The sequence below is a fragment of the Acyrthosiphon pisum genome, chromosome X, assembly GCF_005508785.2.
Source record: "Acyrthosiphon pisum isolate AL4f chromosome X, pea_aphid_22Mar2018_4r6ur, whole genome shotgun sequence".
In the NCBI taxonomy this organism is placed as follows: domain Eukaryota; kingdom Metazoa; phylum Arthropoda; class Insecta; order Hemiptera; family Aphididae; genus Acyrthosiphon; species Acyrthosiphon pisum.
Window position 1 is genome coordinate 11,193,450 of NC_042493.1, and position 20,328 is coordinate 11,213,777.

A 20,328-nucleotide genomic window follows, 5' to 3' on the forward strand; every position below is an offset into this window, starting at 1 on the left:
GGCGCATATTTTCGATTGTTTTCACAGACCGTATCAAAACAATGTCGTCTGTGGTCCATTATTACATGGTATTTTTTGAACGTGCCGAAACCCATGATGTTTGTGTTATTATATTTTTTTTTCGGGATTGAATGAACACCTATTGACTATTTGAGAGCCAAATAACAACGTTCGTATTATTATAATCACATACCTTACGGATAAATAGTATATTTTGAAAAAAAAACAAACACGATAATATACGTTGCATAACGTCTAAATTATTTGTTGAGAATACAAAATTACAAACACGATATAATACCTATGTCAAGAATTAAGATTTATTTTTGCGCGCAACTATCAATCAATGGGACAGAAATATTCGTCATAAATATATAGAGTAGGTACATATTTCAAACAAGAATTTTTCGGTATTTTTATAAGTACCTATTACCTATTGGAAATTATGTCGGTATAAATTTTAAATTGGTACCGTTTCGATTGTCGTCGATGCTAAGCTGTATTCTGGAGAAAAAAATATTTAGTTAAGCTATAAATAGACGAAAACCAAAACCTATATTGAATTTTCCATAAATTAATAATGATTGATATAATATATTAATAATTATATTATAATATAACTAGGCATTGTTCTAATATTTAGAAACAAATTAAAAATTAAAGGAATAAAAAAAAAATATTCAATATAAAAGTATTTAATAGTAAAAAAAGGTGGGTAAGTAGATGTCGCTCTGCTGTACAGTAGGTTACAAGTGGGTCATTGTAATGGATGGTGTTAAATTTGAATTCAATGATATATCATTATATTAGAAAAACGATTCTGAGCGAAAACGGTCAGTCAGCCTATAATATTACTAAGTATATTTGATGATATTATTGTGAATAAGGTAATTTATATATAACCTATTTACGTGGAACCTAGTGTTTTAAATTTTTAATCCTTAGTTATAAAATTTGAACATTTTATACATTTTTAACTAAAAATAATTATTAAATTTGATATATTTTGTCAAAATTCGAACTTTAAATGCTTATAAAAAAAATTGTGCCTATGTATTTTCAATATTTTTCAACTGCTATTGTAACAATATATCAGGAGCCTTGAATTACATTTACATGCTTTTTTACCCAACAAATAATTTTTTATTGATATTTATAGAAAAAAAACTAAAAAAATTGAAAACTGACAATGTCCGTAAACAGCTCAAAAAGAGTCAAATTATTTTCAAAATTTTATCGTGTATAGAAAATGAAAATATGAACATTCAGTGAAATTATCATGTATTTACAGTTATTCGTTTTTGAATTACAATGAAATAACAAAATCCGCTACGTGAGAAATGGAATTCAAACGCTCATAAAAATGTAATTTGATTTGATTAAAGATATTTTTTTTTTTAATAAAGATAGACAAACTTATGATTGATCTTGTATTATATTTTCAAATCTCAGATTTAACAAGAAAATTTTTTATGAATTTCTAACTCAAAATAATTTGCAAATTTTCGTCATTTTTACGTATTTTGTCAATATTTGAACTTTAAGTGCTTATAAAAAAAAATTGTGACTATGGATTTTTAATTTTTTTCATCTGCCTTTGAAAAAATATACTAGGAGCCTTCCATTAAATTTTCAAGCTTTTTTAACCAACAAATAAAATTTTATCGATATTTATAGAATAAAAACTAAAAAAAATGGAAACTGAAAATGTCCGTAAAGAGCTCAAAATAAGTCAAAATATGTGGAAAATGTTATGGTGTATAAAAAATGCTAATATAAACATTCAGTCAAAATTTGATGTACCTACAGTCATTTGTTTAGGAGTTGCACTAAAAACCAAAATCAATTTTCTCGAAAACAGATTTTGCGTAAAAATTCCAGTTTTTCCTTAATTTTTCTTTTGTTTTTCACGGCGCTTTTGAAAACTACTGGGAAATTTAAATTTTGACCTCCCCAAATGCACCAACGATATTCACTTTCTGATCGAACAAGATACTGAAGTTGAAAATCGTATTAATTATTTCGACTACTTATCGTGTACACAGACACAAAAAAAAATAAAATAAATAAAAAAATAAAAAAACACACATCATTGTAAAATCAATACATTCATCGTTCCACTCAGAATCTAAAAACAAATAATTTAGATAAAATAGCATTATGTTTTACAGTCAACAATTTAAGTTAGTTATTTTATATCTTAATATTTCTGAGGTTTAAATTTATTTGCCAATACTTTTAAATGTTGATATTTTCGATGGGAAAATGAAACTGATTGTTGAACTGGTGATATTGAATACGATAGACATCTAATCTTCAGATGATCAGTGATCGACAAAATTATTGCATTCGACAAATTAATTTATCTGGGAAATACTGTTGTCTAAAAAATAATTTTTTTTAACATAACGGAAAACGATAAAATAATCAGTAGTACACGCGTACAACTGTACACGCATCGATATAAATAATTATTAGTTATAATAATTATTTAGGTATGCTATAGGGAGATAATTCGAGTAGACCGTTTGGCATTGGCGCAACTAAGTCCCCCGACTAAGATATAGGCCCCCTTCAAATAAGCCCCCTATGGGTTATTTTAAATAAATAATTTTGTTAGCCCCCCCCCCCCAGAATTTTAACCCTAGTTACGCCTATGCCGTACTCGGGTATACTCGGAGACAATTTAAACTAAAATAGGTCACAGCTAGGTATCTATATTTGGTAGGCAATTCTAGAGCCAACATTCGAACTTTTATTTGCGATTTCCGATTAAACTAGGTACCTATATCTTATGCATAAGCTTGCTTTTATAGAGACAAAATAAAGAAGAAAATGTCTCAAGATATAGATGGATATAGAAGTAAATACTAAGTTATATTCTATATATTATATATTTATATGACTATATGACTATATATGTATATAATATATTATATTATTATTTATTGTACCTATATATTGCTCAATGCTCACTGTATAATATATAGCCTTGCGAGATAATCAAAACAGTCACTGGACAATTTAAATCAATCAAAAATAATAGCAATATACACTCACGAAATATATTCCTTACTATTATATAACATTTATAACTGGGGCTGGGATTTTTAGGTATATATATATATTTACTAAAGCATGATAAATGAAGTAAGGCAAATGATTTATAATAAAATATAATATATTTTATTTTAAAATGTTTACAAATTTTGACATGGGTAAATACACTCTTATGTATTTGTTATGTAGTTATAGAAAATACATTTCAAGAATTTTAAAATCCTAGATTTACAGTCAGTGGTTAGACCTAATCATTGTAGTTTTAATTTAAATAATTAAATATCTATTATATTGTTTACCATTGTTATACTTTCCAATGATTACAATTTTTTCATTTATCACTATATAGGTAAAAAATGTTTAAAATGTTTTATTAGGTACATATTTAAATATTTTGGTCATTTTAATTTCATATATAATATAATATATAGGTACACACTACACGTGCTTGATTTTATATAACATATAAATCCCAGCCCTGTTAATTACAATATACTTTTACATAATTTACCGTTAGGGCTTAAACAGCCACATCACAACAGATTATAATAGTTATATTTACATGATTAAATATTATATTTTGCAAGTCTGGTTACAGTAATCAGTGCTCGAAAATATCATTTCAGTGGTTTTAACTTAAAATTGTAATTTTTAGATATTAATTAAATATTATGGTCTACCGATTAAGTTTTTTCAATATTGTAGTTATGAAGCTGAATACAACAAAATTTAATAATATATAAGCGGGCTATTATACTCTCTACTACAGTGCAGTAGATATAATGTCAAGTATCCTTTGTCATTAATTATTTCACTGCAATAGATGTGTTAAATTTTAATTCAAATATAAATCATTGCATACCTAGATACTTACGAAAAACGACTCAATTATCATATATAAATATAACTTATAAGTTATAAACAGTATCTATTGCTATTAATTATAATAGTAGGTAGGTACCTAATTTATTTTACTAAATACTAAGTGATACGGTATAAACTATAAACAGATATTAATTTACAAACAATAACTGTAGATACTTGAAATGTACCCCATGTGTTTATTTTATCAATTCCTATACTTGATAACATTTTCAAATTTCAATTTTTTTTTAGTTTTTTTTTTATTTATGTTAATAAAATGTTATATGTTAGGTCAATAATGGTGAAAAATTAATACAAGAGGCTGATATATTTCTACAATACGGTACTACAGTATTTAACCAGTAAAAAATATAACAAATACATAGGCACGATTTTTTTTAAGCATTTAAAGTTCAATTTTTTACAACATTTATCAAATTTAAAATTTAAAAATTTTTTTTGTTAAAAATGTTAAAAATTTTTAACTTTTATAGCTAAGGATTGATATTTTAAAACAAGGTTCTTCATAAGTAGGTTATTTTGTATTCTCGATTTTGGCGAAAACCAATTTTCCATAAAATTCCTGTTTTTCCTTAATTTATTTATTGTTTTTCTAGGCGCTTTTGAACACTAATGGGAATATGGAATTTTGACCTCCGATACTCTAGATTCACTTTCCCATCAAACAAGATACTGAAGTCGAAAATCGAAGCATTATTACGACTACTTGCCATGTACACAGATACAAAAAAAGTAAAAAAAAAAAACAAAAAAAGGTGGGTAAGTGGATGTCACTCTGCTGTACAGTAGGTTACAAGTGGGTCACTGTATAATGGATAGTATTAAATTTGAATTCAATGATATAATATCACTGTATAAGAAAAACGATTCTGAGCGGAGACGGTTTGTCAGTCTAGGTATTAGACATACTTATTATAGGTATACTTATCTATAGTATTAAAAAAAAATTGACCTATAATAGGTATCAATAATAAATTCAAAATTAATCATATCACAATATCCGTTAGGTAACGCGTTATACATCAACAACAAACCGTGGTACTATCATAGATATATAATAGTATACTTTAGAAGTTTCAAGTACTCACAAATAATATTATACAATCACAACAAAATAAGTAAAATAGTTATTCCAGGTTTTTTAATATGTTATTTCGTCCAAATTTGAACTTAAAACGACTATAAAAATAAACTGTGCTTATGTATTTCTTAGAATTTTTGGTAACAGAATTAAATATTTACGTGGAATCTTAATTTAAATTTTCAATTATTAGATACAAAAATTGAAAATTTTATAAATTTTTAATTACAAAATAATTTTTCAAATTAAAATTTGATAAATTTTATCAAAATTTGATCTTTAAATGCTTATAAAAAAAAATTGTGCCTAAGTATTTTTAATATTTTTCAACTGCTATTGTAACAATGTATCAGGAGCCTTGTATTAATTTTTTACACTTTTTGGCCCAATAGATAAAACTTTATTAATATTTATAGAAAAAAAACTAAAAAAATTGAAAACTTACAATGTCCGTAAACAGCTCAAAAAGAGTCAAATTATTTTCAAAATTTTATCATATATAGAAAATTCTAATATAAACATTCAGTGAAATTTTCAAGTTTCTAAAGTCACTCGTTTTTTAATTACAACAAAATAAGAAAATCGTTACGTAAGAAATCGAGTGAATATCAAATGTTGTAAAATATGAATTTCAAACGCTCATAAAAATTTAATTTGAGTTTCTTATAGACATTTTTTTTTTATAAAGGTAGATTATCCTATAAGGAATCTTGTATAACATTTTAAAATCTTTAAATGCTTATAAAAAAAAACTGTGACCAAGGATTTTTAATATTTTTCAAATGTCATTGTACCAATATAGTAGGAGCCTTGTATTAAATGTTCAAGTATTTTTACTCAAAAAATAAAGTTTTATTGATATTTTTAGAAAAAACACTAAAAAAAATGAAAACTTACAATGTCCTTAAAGAGCTCAAAATAAGTCAAAATATTTTGAAAATTTTATGGTGTATAGAAAATGCTAATATAAACATTCAGTCAAAATTTCATGTATCTACGGTCATTTTTTTTTAAGTTACACCAAAAACCAAATTCAATTTTGTGAAAAATCGATTTTGCGTAAAAATTCCCGTTTTTCCTTAATTTTTCTTTGGTTTTTCTTGGCGCTTTTGAAAATTACTGGGAATTTTGACCTCCTCAATGCACCAACGATATTCACTTTCCAATCGAACAAGATACTAAAGTTTAAAATCGAAGCATTATTTCGACTACTTATCATGTACACAAAAAAAAATAAAAAAATAAAAAACACACATCATTGTAAAATCAATACATTCATCGTTCCACTCAGTATCTAAAACACACATCATTGTAAAATCAATACATTCATCGCTCCGCTCAGAATCTAAAATGATTTTATAGTTAAAAATGTATAATATTTTCAACTTTTATAGCTAAGGATTGAACATTTAAAACAAGGTTCCACGTAAGTAAAACCTACTTACTTACTTACTCTGTAACCAAAAAATCTCAAAAATATAAAAATATTGTTTTTTTTTTATATCTAGTTATTTTATGGTCGAATTTGGACAAAATTACATATTAAATAACCAATAATAATGATTTTAGTTATTTTGTGCAATTGTATGATATTAATTTAACTTACCGGGTATTAATAATAATTAATAAGTAATAACAATATAAATATAATATAAAATATCCACGCTGAAAAACCGACTCCGCTCAAAATCGATTTTCGTATATTATAATGATATCATATCAATGAATTCAAATTTAATACTATCCCTTATACAGTGACCCACTATTGTAACCTACTGTTAGTAAGCTACTGTTCAGTAGAGCGACGTCCACATAGCCGCTTTTTTTATTTTTGAAATATAAATGTCAACTGAGAAAATAAGTATTATTTAAAATAGTTATTATTTTAGGTACTAGCGTAAAAAAACACCCTATATAATATAATATTATTATTATGTACCAGTATACCACGTGCCAATAAATGAGTATTATGGTTCTTCTATTGCGTCTGACTGGGCAGCGAGTGTAATAATTGTCGTGTACAACTGTACAGACTGTTTTCATGCGACGCGGTCAATGTGTGTTTAATGGATAAGGTTATTAATATAAAAAGAAGCGTACCCAATAATTTCACGTTTGCACGTGTCCTGTATCTATATACTGATACGTATATTATACTCAAGGTAGTACGCAATATTATATACATGTATTAACATACAATAATAATAATAGTTTATAGTAAGCATATAACATACGTACTGGTGTACTGCGTAGAAATGTAATATTTATATAATATAAATTATAAAACATATAGTCAAAGATGAGTAATTGCTTATATGGACCATATAGTATCTGTATTCATTATAATTTCCAAGTTAAAAATCAATATATTGTTTTTTATTAACTTATCTACTTTAAAGTTTAAAATTAGGTACGTTTTAAAAACTTAAACGAAATTTAAAAAAAAAAGTATTAACAACTTAGTAAAAGTTACAGGAATCTGCGAACGCCAACCCTAGATATTTTATGAATTTTGTTCTTGTTAATGGTTTGAATAACTAATATGTTTATTTTACGATCAATCTTCAATATATGATGAGTTCTGATTTGTATCATATTTGTCCCTATTAAAGATCAAATATCACAGTCCATAGATCTATAATTCTATAGTAAGTTGTTGTTTTGATATTTTAAAAAAATAAGAATACTTTCTTGAGAGATTTTCAACGTTTCTATAATGACAAAAGCAGATAACATTCATTGATAAAAATAAAAAAATAAAAATGTATTTATTCGTACGATATTATTGTAACGATGTTTATTATTTAAATATCAAAGAATTTTTACTTTGTAGTCTTAAGTTTATTTTCTCATCGTATTATTCTATACTCAAAACATTTAGAATAATTTTAAGTTATTTAAGGCTGTCGAAAGCAAACTATTTTTAAGTAGTCGGATTTAGGCAATATTCATTATTCTATATTAATCGAGAGTGTTGTGGGACTATGTGTGTAGCAAGGACTGGAACCTTTTGAATTTATAGGTATCGGTTCCGGTACTGGTTCTCCAAAAATAAAACAAAGTTGTTCCGGTTCGGTTATAATAAAAATAGTATAAAAATAAAGGTATCGGTTCCAGATAATTTAGGTACCGAAAAGTATAATAATTTTAAATACCTATTCGGAATGCTGGTTTAATTAATACTCCTTATTGACTCTTCTAGGTTATGTAGAAATAGATTTTCGATTTTTTGTATTGTTTAATTAGTATAGACATATACTGTACCAATCAATTTTTTTTTAAATTCACCATTCTTTAGTGTTACTAAAAAAAACCGATTCCTTTCCTACAAAAAACTGACAAGTAGCGAACGAATTTAAATATTTTTCAAAATTAAAATCGTACTTCTGGAAGTATATTTTTTTCTTCTGCTTATTGGTCTAAACAGTGGTATTTGCGAGTAAACATGGCCACATTTGAACTTATACTAAATGAAAATTTTCAGGTTAGTAGGTATTATCAGTTTTTAAGTCTACTTGCACGGAGTAGTGCCTGTGGCCCTGTAGTGCGCAACTGCCAAAAACTGGCGTTAATCCTTATACCTGTTAAATAAGATTCGGAAAAAATAATATCTAATATCAAAAGATCGAAATGCGTAGTATTTTTATAAGTTATAAGCCTGGACAATGTATTTTTTAAGCCATCGAGAAATCAAAAAGACCGTCTCGTGTTTAATACTGCACTAGGTATAACTGTATAAGGCATATAAATTATAAAATATTATAAATAATATACCTACTTGTTTTGAGATTTTTAAATATTGAAATCATATGTATGAATGAAAAGGTATTTGTTGTTTATAATATTATATAAAATTCAAGTCTTAAAACGTTAGAACTCTGAATTATACCTAGGTATCTGGTATATATTTTATCAAGGTCAACTAATATATAATTTTATCTATCGTCAACATTTTGCGCCCCGAAATAAAAAATAAATAGGTACTAGATATTAAATACTAAATAATAACTATAGTAACTAGTGTCTAGTACCTACCTAATACTGTGTAGTACTATAATATATAGGTAACTACAATTACAAAGTACTATTTGTTAGCCTTTTATCATGTTAAAAATAAATTAAACCCTTGTCCCATATATTATTAAGGGAAATTTAATAATATTTTCACCTCATGAAATTCTATTGGGGCGTCGACAGACCATAAAAAAATTTAAGATAAATGATAAATCTATATAAACACCAGAACAAAACTCCTACATATGAGTGGTATGACAATATGACATTGTCAATATATTTACAGTACACATTACACAATATAGTATATTGTAATATGTTATTTTACGTAGAAACTAGGAACTATGTATAATAATAAATGTATAGTCCAATATCGCACACATGCACCAATTTATATCAACATGACACGATGACGTAGGTAACAACCATCTACATTACATATCGATTCTTGATTATGAATTCGGGACGTATGAGGTATGGCCACAGAAAGTTATACATTACAAATTCAAACATTTTACAATATTAAAGCGTGCCGGATAATTTATTGTGCTGCTACAGCTGCAGCGCATAATATCATATTATGTCAAGAAATGGGTCCAATAGGTATATTATTATATATAATCTGAATTGGGAACGTGGGTCATGTTTTGGTTTATTATTGTCAAATGTTTAAAACTATACAATAGCTGTTTATGACTTAGACAAATATGAAAGGTTTGTATTATTTTTGTGTTTGCAGGTATTGGCCGGTAATGGGTAAAAGTATATATATATATATTGCACCAAAGCGATCGATATATACAAGCACAGACGTGACTAGACTCCTATACTAAGGACAAAAACGTAATTACATTGGTGGTGGCAGATAGGATACGTGGTTTTTATGTTTTATTGAGCTATCGGCCGCGCGCGGCTGGTACGATGGCACATTGGTGCAGAATAAATTTCGTAATAGATTTACTAAAATATTTAAATATTTAAATAATTTATTTATTTATTTATTTCTTTCTTTATTTTTTTTTTTTATTAGCTATTAGTATAAACTATTATAGCTCAAGAAATTATTTATTATTTTCATTTTTTTTTTTGGTCTTCGGAGATTTAATAAAACTATAATGACTGGTTCATAAAAAAAAATTGGTCTATGAAATGTTTATTTTTTTTTATTAATACAATACTGAAATAGCGCAATCACCAGATTATATTACTAAAATATTTTTTACAATGTTATACCAGCTTACACAACTACACAAGATTCACACTTTTTAATTTCGCGACGATCAATCAGATTTCCATGGACCATGAGCCACTATAGTGGCTGTATAAGTCACTTATCTATGTCGTATTGCCGTGACAACGATCATGTCACGTCGTCACGACTTAGAACTATCTCTCTCCACTACCTGTAAAATAGTGTAAATGCAAAGAGGAACATAAATACACAATAACTTAATTTATGTTTTACATAAACACTGCAAAAAAAATTATTTATAGGTACTGTACAAATATTAAATAATTAGGTAATTTTCGGTCAGTATTTATCTATAAAACCCGGTGCTTACTGCAATAGAATCTGATCACACTTACATTTCTTCACCCTTTTTTTTACTTAACATTTACCTTTAATTTTCCGTTAAAACTAATACTTAATGCATGTAAATTAGTTTTGTTATTATTAATTATTTGTATTCAGATTCCAGTTTTTTTGCAGTTAAAAACGAATAACTGTTTAGAGACTGGACATTTTCCCTAAATGTTCATATTATTATATTGCATATTGTTTAGAAATGACATCATCATGGTCACTAATCTACATAAGCTAAAACAACTGGTTAATTTTTTGTTGAAATTGTGAACTAAATTATTGCCTTGAATAGTTAAATTAGTTATTGCTGTATTCAGTCCGAAAGATTTCAGTTTTCGGTACCTAATTGAACCAATTTTGTCCCTCTTCTCCCAGTCAAGAAAAATTCATAAATTAAATGCGTTTGACAGCTGTTGTTGAATAACTAATAAGCCATGGGCTATATTTTCAATTAAGGGGCCTTCCTCAGCTATTATTTAAGGGGCAACATTTAGGCAATTCCTAATCTATTCGTAGCTACCCTGGATCAATCATCGATGTGTTAATTGTAAACGATTATTAGTGTGAGTGAAATTCAATGCGAGTTCCACTCACGTACGCGGTACGTGCATGTAAATTTCAGTTTATAACTCAATAACATTATGAAAATATTCACCATACGAATTTTATGACAACTTACTTATTGTTTTGACAAAATTAAAGTTAGTTAACGTTGTCTGATTTTGATTCTGAAAAAATATTTAAATTCAGCAGAAAAATGTCTGTAGATCGTACGAAAAACTTTCCGTTTTTAATTTTAATTATATAATTTGAAAAAATTCATATTTTTAAGTTTTTTTATTACGGTTCACAATAATATAAGATTTAATTTTTACAAAGTGTTCTGTACAATCTATAGACAATTTCTTAACAAGTTCAAATCTTTTTCAGAATAAAAATCAGATAACGTAAACTAAATTAAATTTTGTCAAAACTTAAGGTCTTTTGAGTTAAAATTCACGGCTGTGACGACTAGTGAGGCCCCTTAATAATTATTATCAGTAGCGTAGCCGTTAGGGGGGGGGGGGGGACTCTGCAATGTGCTGTCTAAAAAAATTGTTTGGTAGATTTGTATTCTGTATTATTACGTAGGTGGTAAAAAAAGATGGTAAAATTTAGAAAATAAATACTATGTGTATATTTTATTTAGATATATACTGTTAAAATTAGAAACCGTTATTTTTTTTACTCACCAATAGAATTTGACAAGCTTAAATTAAAATATTTAGATGTATAAGTTTTATAATATATTATGTTTATATTTATTCAGTGAAAAAATAGAGAATAAGGTAAATTTACATATCATATAACATCTACATCCAATATTTCAATGCAATGTTAAATTCACAGTTCACAGACTCTAGATCTCCTCTCTCTATATATATCTATACTGACTCTGTGTATATACTACTTAGTAAATTGAATATGAAATTGTATTGACTATAATATAATATACTGTTAATTCTTATTCCATTACACTGGTTTTACACCTTATTATATCTTTCCCCTTAGTCTATAGATACTATCACTTACACGTGTTTCGTAATTTAAAACATTTGCAAATTAATACAATGCACTGCACAAGGCAAAAATGGCTTCCTTTGTTTATCATATTGGCTATTGGGTTACTTGCATATTATAAAATACGATATGTCTCACGTATACCATTAACTCTAGACAAATAATATTAAAATTATAATTAACTCGACTATGTATTATTAGCAAGTAGGTTGTTGGTATGTTAGCGTTTTTTTTCATAATTTAGTCAGTTATATGCGATATTACATCGAAGAACGTATTGGGTTGAGCTCAATGTATACATTAAAAATATAATATATTTTACGCACCGTACACGCCTCTAATAGTCTAGTCTCTATACGAATAATATTCAAATAATAACAACCTCGATAATAATTATTTGCAATTCGCATTTATATTATAAAATATTTACTTACTCGTACGCTGCAAAAGCAGATGAAAATTATCCCTATAGTAAAAAGCCTCCTTGTCGACACGTGTTTACATAGAAGTACCTACACCACACTTAAAAATGCCCGCTACGATATCTCGTATCACCCATACGCCATGCATTTTAACCGAGTGAATAGGGTCGAAATGATGTATAGTTCATTAGTGTTCAGCAAGTAACCAAAAAATGAAGACTTATTAAAAAAAATGGTCTTCCAAATTTATAAGTGACAACTGAGAATGAAAATATTGTTAACGCTACTTCGTAAGTACATATTTTGATTTTTTTAATAATAAACGTGTCTTTTTTATAATAATATTTAGGTATTCTTTACTACTTTTAAATAAGGATAAAACAAATTACACGCACTAATTACTGTACATTTTACAATGTAAAATATATATTCTATGTTTATAAACGAATCATTCTATCGTACATTAGTATACCTGCCACCTGGTAAGACCATCTAATATATTTTTTTTATTAAAATCGTATATAAATGGGTACCTATTTGTTTCTATCAATACATTTTTATTTTTGATATTATTCTAGTATTATATTTTAATTTTGTATTTAAATGAATTTGTGTGTTTTTAAAATTCAAAATATTTGATGAATAGTTTTTTTATAAAATATTTATTTTATGTATATTTACGGTTTCTCATTGAAATTTGAATTTTAAAATGTATAGCAAACAATAATGAATAAATAGGTATAGGTACAGTAAATAACACAATGTTTTATCAAACTTATATCTTTGTTTTGTATTCTAAGAATTGGTATGTGTTTTTAAAAATAAATTAAAATAGTTTTTTTTTGTTACCTAAATTTCAATTCCATTTTGTAGTTTGTACTTATAATAACTATAGACGAAAATGATGTTAATGCCAAAATGTAGGTGACTTTATATTTACCATATACCAGTATTTTATTCAGCCATAAGTCACATTTTACAGATTTAAATTTGTCAACAACTTTACTTTATAGAATTTTCCTTGTTTTTAAATTTCTCCCCACTTTATTTTCTTAATATAGCATTATTACATTATATTACATAAAATAAATATTTTTCTGCCAAGTATAAAAATTAGTTAAAATAATGAAAATACGAAAATTCGAAGTAATGTTAAGCTATTCACAAATTAAAATCTGTTTTCAGAAGTCTAGTCCAATAAATCAACCGGTTTGGTGGGAAAATAGAAGGTTCATAATTTTAGTGGATATCACGTTCTCGGAGGTGACATGTGCGTGCGGAAGTTATACGTTATGATAGTCCTGCATGTACATTTCACACTATATCGATAATTTACTGCGCATTTACTACGCAATTAACCACATAGCTCGTAATAGTGTGCTACTCTTCACATTGCCTACATAGAACTCCTTAAAAACAGATAATCGTATGCAATAAATATAATTTTTCAAAAATACGATGTAAATATGTATGTGATTAATAATTATGTTACAATCTTGTAAATACATAAGGAAAATTACAATGTATCTAAAGCATTTTTAAATAAAAACAGTTATTGAATTCATAGTGATGGCTAATTGGGACGCTGCTTAGTGCTTAGTAATGTAGTTATGTAGATAAATATGTCCACCGAAGCGTGTTCAGCCAAAAAACAATGTATTATATGCCTCCTATACGGTCTGTATGGCGAAGCTTCAAAATTTAGACGGAGCAAACTCCTCCTTGGACTTAAAGTCATAGTTTTCAGTAAACACGTACATTTCTATATAAGCGAATACTGCAATAAATTCGAGGATGTCGAAATTATATAAAGCACGATGAAGCACACCCTTGAAATTTTAAGATTTACCATCAACACAAAATATTGGAGCAATAGCCAATAGGTTGGTACACGAAAAAAGTCTCCAAAAAAGTTATGCATTATGTGTTGTATCTTGACAGCAATTCACAAAAGATCAATGGGTTCAAGGGTGATATTTTCGTTTGGAATTTAGAATCTCAATGACCCTATGAATAAATGTTGCGGTCGCGAGGGGACGTCAGAATTGCTCTAAAAGAAGAATTGTCCTAATTGAACTGTTTTGACTTCTCTAGTTCTCTGTTAATTGAAACATTTGGAGTTTGGAACATACAATAACCTACTACTATAATTTTTATTAATGTACCTAGTGTCCTAGTATATAGTATAATATAATAATATTCCTTTTAAACTATTATTATTAAATCCGTATGAAGCAGTACAAGGTTGTCGAGGTGCATACCACCGTCGGTATATCTACGTGTGTGTTGTGTGTACCTATATATTTTATATAATACATATGACGTACAAAGCTAGTACCTACACACATACAAATCATCATCATTTATCACCATATATTATGTATAGGTGTATTTATATACAAGCGTAAACAATATATAATAACATACGTATATAAGATGTACAGCTATGATACCGGGTGATTCTTTTATCCTTCATCAATAATATTTTGTTCAGTAAATGTAGTTGTGTTCAAAAAAAATATTTGAATAATTTTTAAAACACGACATCACAACGTTTTTGAAAAGAGAGTTTTATTTTTACAGATTTTTTATGTTGACTACTTTTTAAATGAAAACAATTCAACATGGAATATTTTTTACTGAGATTTTCGATGGATAAAAATTGAATATAGAAAACGACAAAACATTAATTATAAGTAATAACTTATTGTAAGTTACTTATATAAGTATTTACATTTTATATATGTGGTATGCGGACAGGCGTCTCGACAAATTTTAGCCCATTACTCTCCACCCAAGGATCATCTAAACGTATGATTAATGAGGCATGATTACTAATAAGTTATAACTATAATTAACTATAATAGGCCCTAAGACTAATTTTTGGATAAGTAAATCTTCAGAAAAATGTGCGATTTTTAAATATTAGGTATATTAAAAACGTGCCATCATTTAAACAACTTAAAAAACGAGTAAAAGTTTTAATCCCCCCCCCCTAAAAAAAAAATAATAATAAAAATAGTTGTATTAATTAAGATATTGTAATAACTTCAAGTTATGTAAAAAAAAAAATATTCTCAAAAACACTAAAATGAATAATATAGAAAATGATACTCTTTCGTGGTAACCAAGAATCGCTCTGTATACATAAGAAAAGAATGTTATTGCGCGGGCGTCGTTGGTTTATTCGCGTATCCTATATTGCTATTAGGTATGAGGTTAATATAAACGTGACAGGTTTTTTGTTGGTTATATATGAATAACGATTGTTCAGTTTTTATTTATATGCCAAACAATATAATATAAAATATATATACGTAATATACATACATAATACTATCAATTATGTATTATATGCACAATAATAATCACAATACGCATGCACTATAGGTAGTACACGTACAAATGTACAATTATAATATAGTACCTATGTAATATATTATTATAAATATACATTACGTTGGCTGCCGTACCGCATACGTCCAGACACAAAATACCTATCAACGCGAGCTTTATGTAGGTATTACCTACATGGTAGTATTATTATATGAATTTGATGGCACGATTAATAAAAAATTATACTGCTTGCACGCGCACAATGCTCGTACGAATCAAGGCCGCGATGTTTTCGGTTAAAAAAATCGCATATCACGACAGATATGGCGTATTAATAATAATTTATATTCCTAATTTATTGTCGACACGCATCGACATCACGATAATAATATTATGATGTTATATTATTTATAATTATTATTGTTACATTATTATTGTTTACTCACCTATATATTATTATTATAATATAGTAACGCATGCGTATAGGTACCTATCTCACTGACTACCCCGTTCTGAACGACTACGTATTTCCGTAATGGCAGTAGTGGCGTGTATAGGTATTAGGACATTTTTTTTTTGAAGAGGCCAAGGCGCTCAGCCACCTGCAGACTGCAACTAGGCAGGTCAAAAAAATGTACAGCAGGTGGAAGGTAGTAAGTAAGTAAGTAAGTACTATAAGGTATTGTTACTTATTACCAAAAACATTTTTCGATACGGTCCAAAATTACAATCTTTATTAAATTTGTTCCATTTAATAATCTAATATATTGTGAAGATTGTACTAACTACTAAGTATTAGTACTAGTGCTGTAGAAACAACGGTGCGGGCGGTTTATTGCACCGGGGCCCCACATTTCAATTTCTATATGGGGCCCTACTTAAATAAACTTATATAAAAATTAAGAACCCATATACTAATACATTTTTTTTTCTGAGGAATCAAGCATAATCACGTCCTCGTATAATTTTGTATTAAAATACAAATCTGACATCAATAAATCACTTCAGACTTTACCAGACAAGTTTTATCAATTTAAAATTAAACGCTTCACGGTCAAAAAGACCGGGTTTTAAAATTTGTTTCATTGTTTCAAAAATACGAAATATAAACCTAATCCAACCTAGGTAGCTTCTAATTAGGTGGTAAACTAAAATTAGTTACAACTCCCAACTGTATACTACCTATTTTATGTCAGAGATATAGAAGTGTTCAAAGTTCATTACCAGACATTACTGATTAATATACGGTTAAAAAGACCGTGTGCGTGATCGTAAAAATCAATATTATAGGTTATTTTTAAATTGTTTTTCTAATAATTTTTGCTCGATAAACGAAATTGATAGTTATGATATTTTCATTGAGACTGGTGATATTATTGCTAGTTGACTATGATTTTCGCCATACTGTGTGTAACTAAAAAGACCGTGTGCGTGTATTCTCGTGAATATTTTAAATGCGTGTAATCTAGGGTTAATACATAATACATTATGTAGGTACAGTATAGTTGTTTAATAGTTAATATAAATAAAGAGTAGCATTTATATTATTAACATTTATATAATTTCAACTATATTATAAGTTATTAATTTGTCTATATCTACAAGTACCTATTGAAGTATAATTAATTAAAGTTTTAATTTATTATACTTGTATAGTAATTAACTAGTAAGAATATTAATAAGTAAAAATTTAAAATTATTTTAATGCAGTTTATTATATTATTAGGATGGTGTGGACGGATCTGTGTACCATCAATTATGCCAGCACTCCGTACCCAATGTGAGCCTGTGTAATGGGTCCACAGATTAAATTTGCACCGGGGCCCATATAGTTCTAACTACGGAACTGGTGATTAGTACTTAAATTATTTTTATTTTTATTTAAATATTTTCAGACACTTCCTAAAAACATTGTACATAAAACAAATTCTGAAATTCTTAGTCACACATAAAATATGTAATATAAACCAAACGTTTTTAAATATTTCAGTCAAATAATACATTAATAATATTATCATATGGTCATAGTTATACCGATAGGTACTTAAAACCAATTAAAAAAAAGATTATTTTTTTCCTGGCTCAGTAAAATGATAGTATATAAGGCCAAAATGCAATCTTGATAAATTTTAGGTATGCATAACATAGGTACCCTGCAATGACGCCCCCACATTCATCCCTTATAATATGATCAAATCAGTACATATATATTAACTTAGTTTTTTTTTTACTTTTTCAAACTGAAATTGTTATTTAATTATATATAACTGAATATTTTTGAATAGTTTTAAACTTTTAAAATGCCGTTGGTAGTCTCAATAATAAGACAGCAAAATAGTATATTAAGCAGGTGAATATTGTAAGGGCTGGTAAAGGCAGGGAGACTATATTCAGTGTTGTAAAGTATTTGAATAAAAATATTCGATTACTTTTTTCGGTAATTAATACTTTTTTAAATACTTTTTATTTTGAAGTATTTGAATGGTATTTTAAATATTCTTTTTAAATTCTGAGTGAAACGATGAATGTATTGATTTTACAATGATGTGTGTTTTTTTTATTTTTTTATTTTTGTCTGTCACCACCTTTTAGAACAGTAAAAATGCTTGGATTTTCTTTAACAGTATCTTTTCTGATAGGAAAGTGAATCTAGTTGGTACTTTGGGGGGGGGGGGGGGGGTCAAAAGTAATTTGATGGATCGTTGGTGCATTGGGGAGGTCAAAATTTAAAATTCCCAGTAGTTTTCAAAAGCGCCGTGAAAAACAAAAGAAAAATTAAGGAAAAACTGGAATTTTTACGCAAAATCTGTTTTCGAGAAAATTGATTTTGGTTTTTAGTGCAACTCCTAAACAAATGACTGTAGGTACATCAAATTTTGACTGAATGTTTATATTAGCATTTTTTATACACCATAACATTTTCCACATATTTTGACTTATTTTGAGCTCTTTACGGACATTTTCAGTTTCCATTTTTTTTAGTTTTTATTCTATAAATATCGATAAAATTTTATTTGTTGGTTAAAAAAGCTTGAAAATTTAATGGAAGGCTCCTAGTATATTTTTTCAAAGGCAGATGAAAAAAAATAAAAATCCATAGTCACAATTTTTTTTTATAAGCACTTAAAGTTCAAATATTGACAAAATACGTAAAAATGACGAAAATTTGCAAATTATTTTGAGTTAGAAATTCATAAAAATTTTTCTTGTTAAATCTGAGATTTGAAAATATAATACAAGATCAATCATAAGTTTGTCTATCTTTATTAAAAAAAAAAATATCTTCAATCAAATCAAATTACATTTTTATGAGCGTTTGAATTCCATTTCTCACGTAGCGGATTTTGTTATTTCATTGTAATTCAAAAACGAATAACTGTAAATACATGATAATTTCACTGAATGTTCATATTTTCATTTTCTATACACGATAAAATTTTGAAAATAATTTGACTCTTTTTGAGCTGTTTACGGACATTGTCAGTTTTCAATTTTTTTAGTTTTTTTTCTATAAATATCAATAAAAAATTATTTGTTGGGTAAAAAAGCATGTAAATGTAATTCAAGGCTCCTGATATATTGTTACAATAGCAGTTGAAAAATATTGAAAATACATAGGCACAATTTTTTTTATAAGCATTTAAAGTTCGAATTTTGACAAAATATATCAAATTTAAAATTTAATAATTATTTTTAGTTAAAAATGTATAAAATGTTCAAATTTTATAACTAAGGATTAAAAATTTAAAATAATAGGTTCCACGTAAATAGGTTATATATAAATTACCTTATTCACAATAATATCATCAAATATACTTAGTAATATTATAGGCTGACTGACCGTTTTCGCTCAGAATCGTTTTTCTAATATAATGATATATCATTGAATTCAAATTTAACACCATCCATTACAATGACCCACTTGTAACCTACTGTACAGCAGAGCGACATCTACTTACTCACCTTTTTTTACTATTAAATACTTTTATATTGAATATTTTTTTTTTATTCCTTTAATTTTTAATTTGTTTCTAAATATTAGAACAATGCCTAATTATATTATAATATAATTATTAATATATTATATCAATCATTATTAATTTATGGAAAATTCAATATAGGTTTTGGTTTTCGTCTATTTATAGCTTAACTAAATATTTTTTCTCCAGAATACAGCTTAGCATCGACGACAATCCAAACGGTACCAATTTAAAATTTATACCGACATAATTTCCAATAGGTAATAGGTACTTATAAAAATACCGAAAAATTCTTGTTTGAAATATGTACCTACTCTATATATTTATGACGAATATTTCTGTCCCATTGATTGATAGTTGCGCGCAAAAATAAATCTTAATTCTTGACATAGGTATTATATCGTG

At 27.0% G+C, this 20,328-nt stretch overlaps 1 long non-coding RNA gene across 1 annotated transcript; it reads left to right on the forward strand.

Annotated features, from left to right (window-relative positions):
• The first annotated feature begins 16,610 nt into the window (after positions 1 to 16,610).
• Positions 16,611 to 17,897, forward strand: LOC115033422. The gene is made up of 2 exons (XR_003838765.1): positions 16,611 to 17,433; positions 17,670 to 17,897. It is a non-coding gene; the product is annotated as an uncharacterized LOC115033422 (long non-coding RNA).
• Positions 17,898 to 20,328: the final 2,431 nt, after the last annotated feature.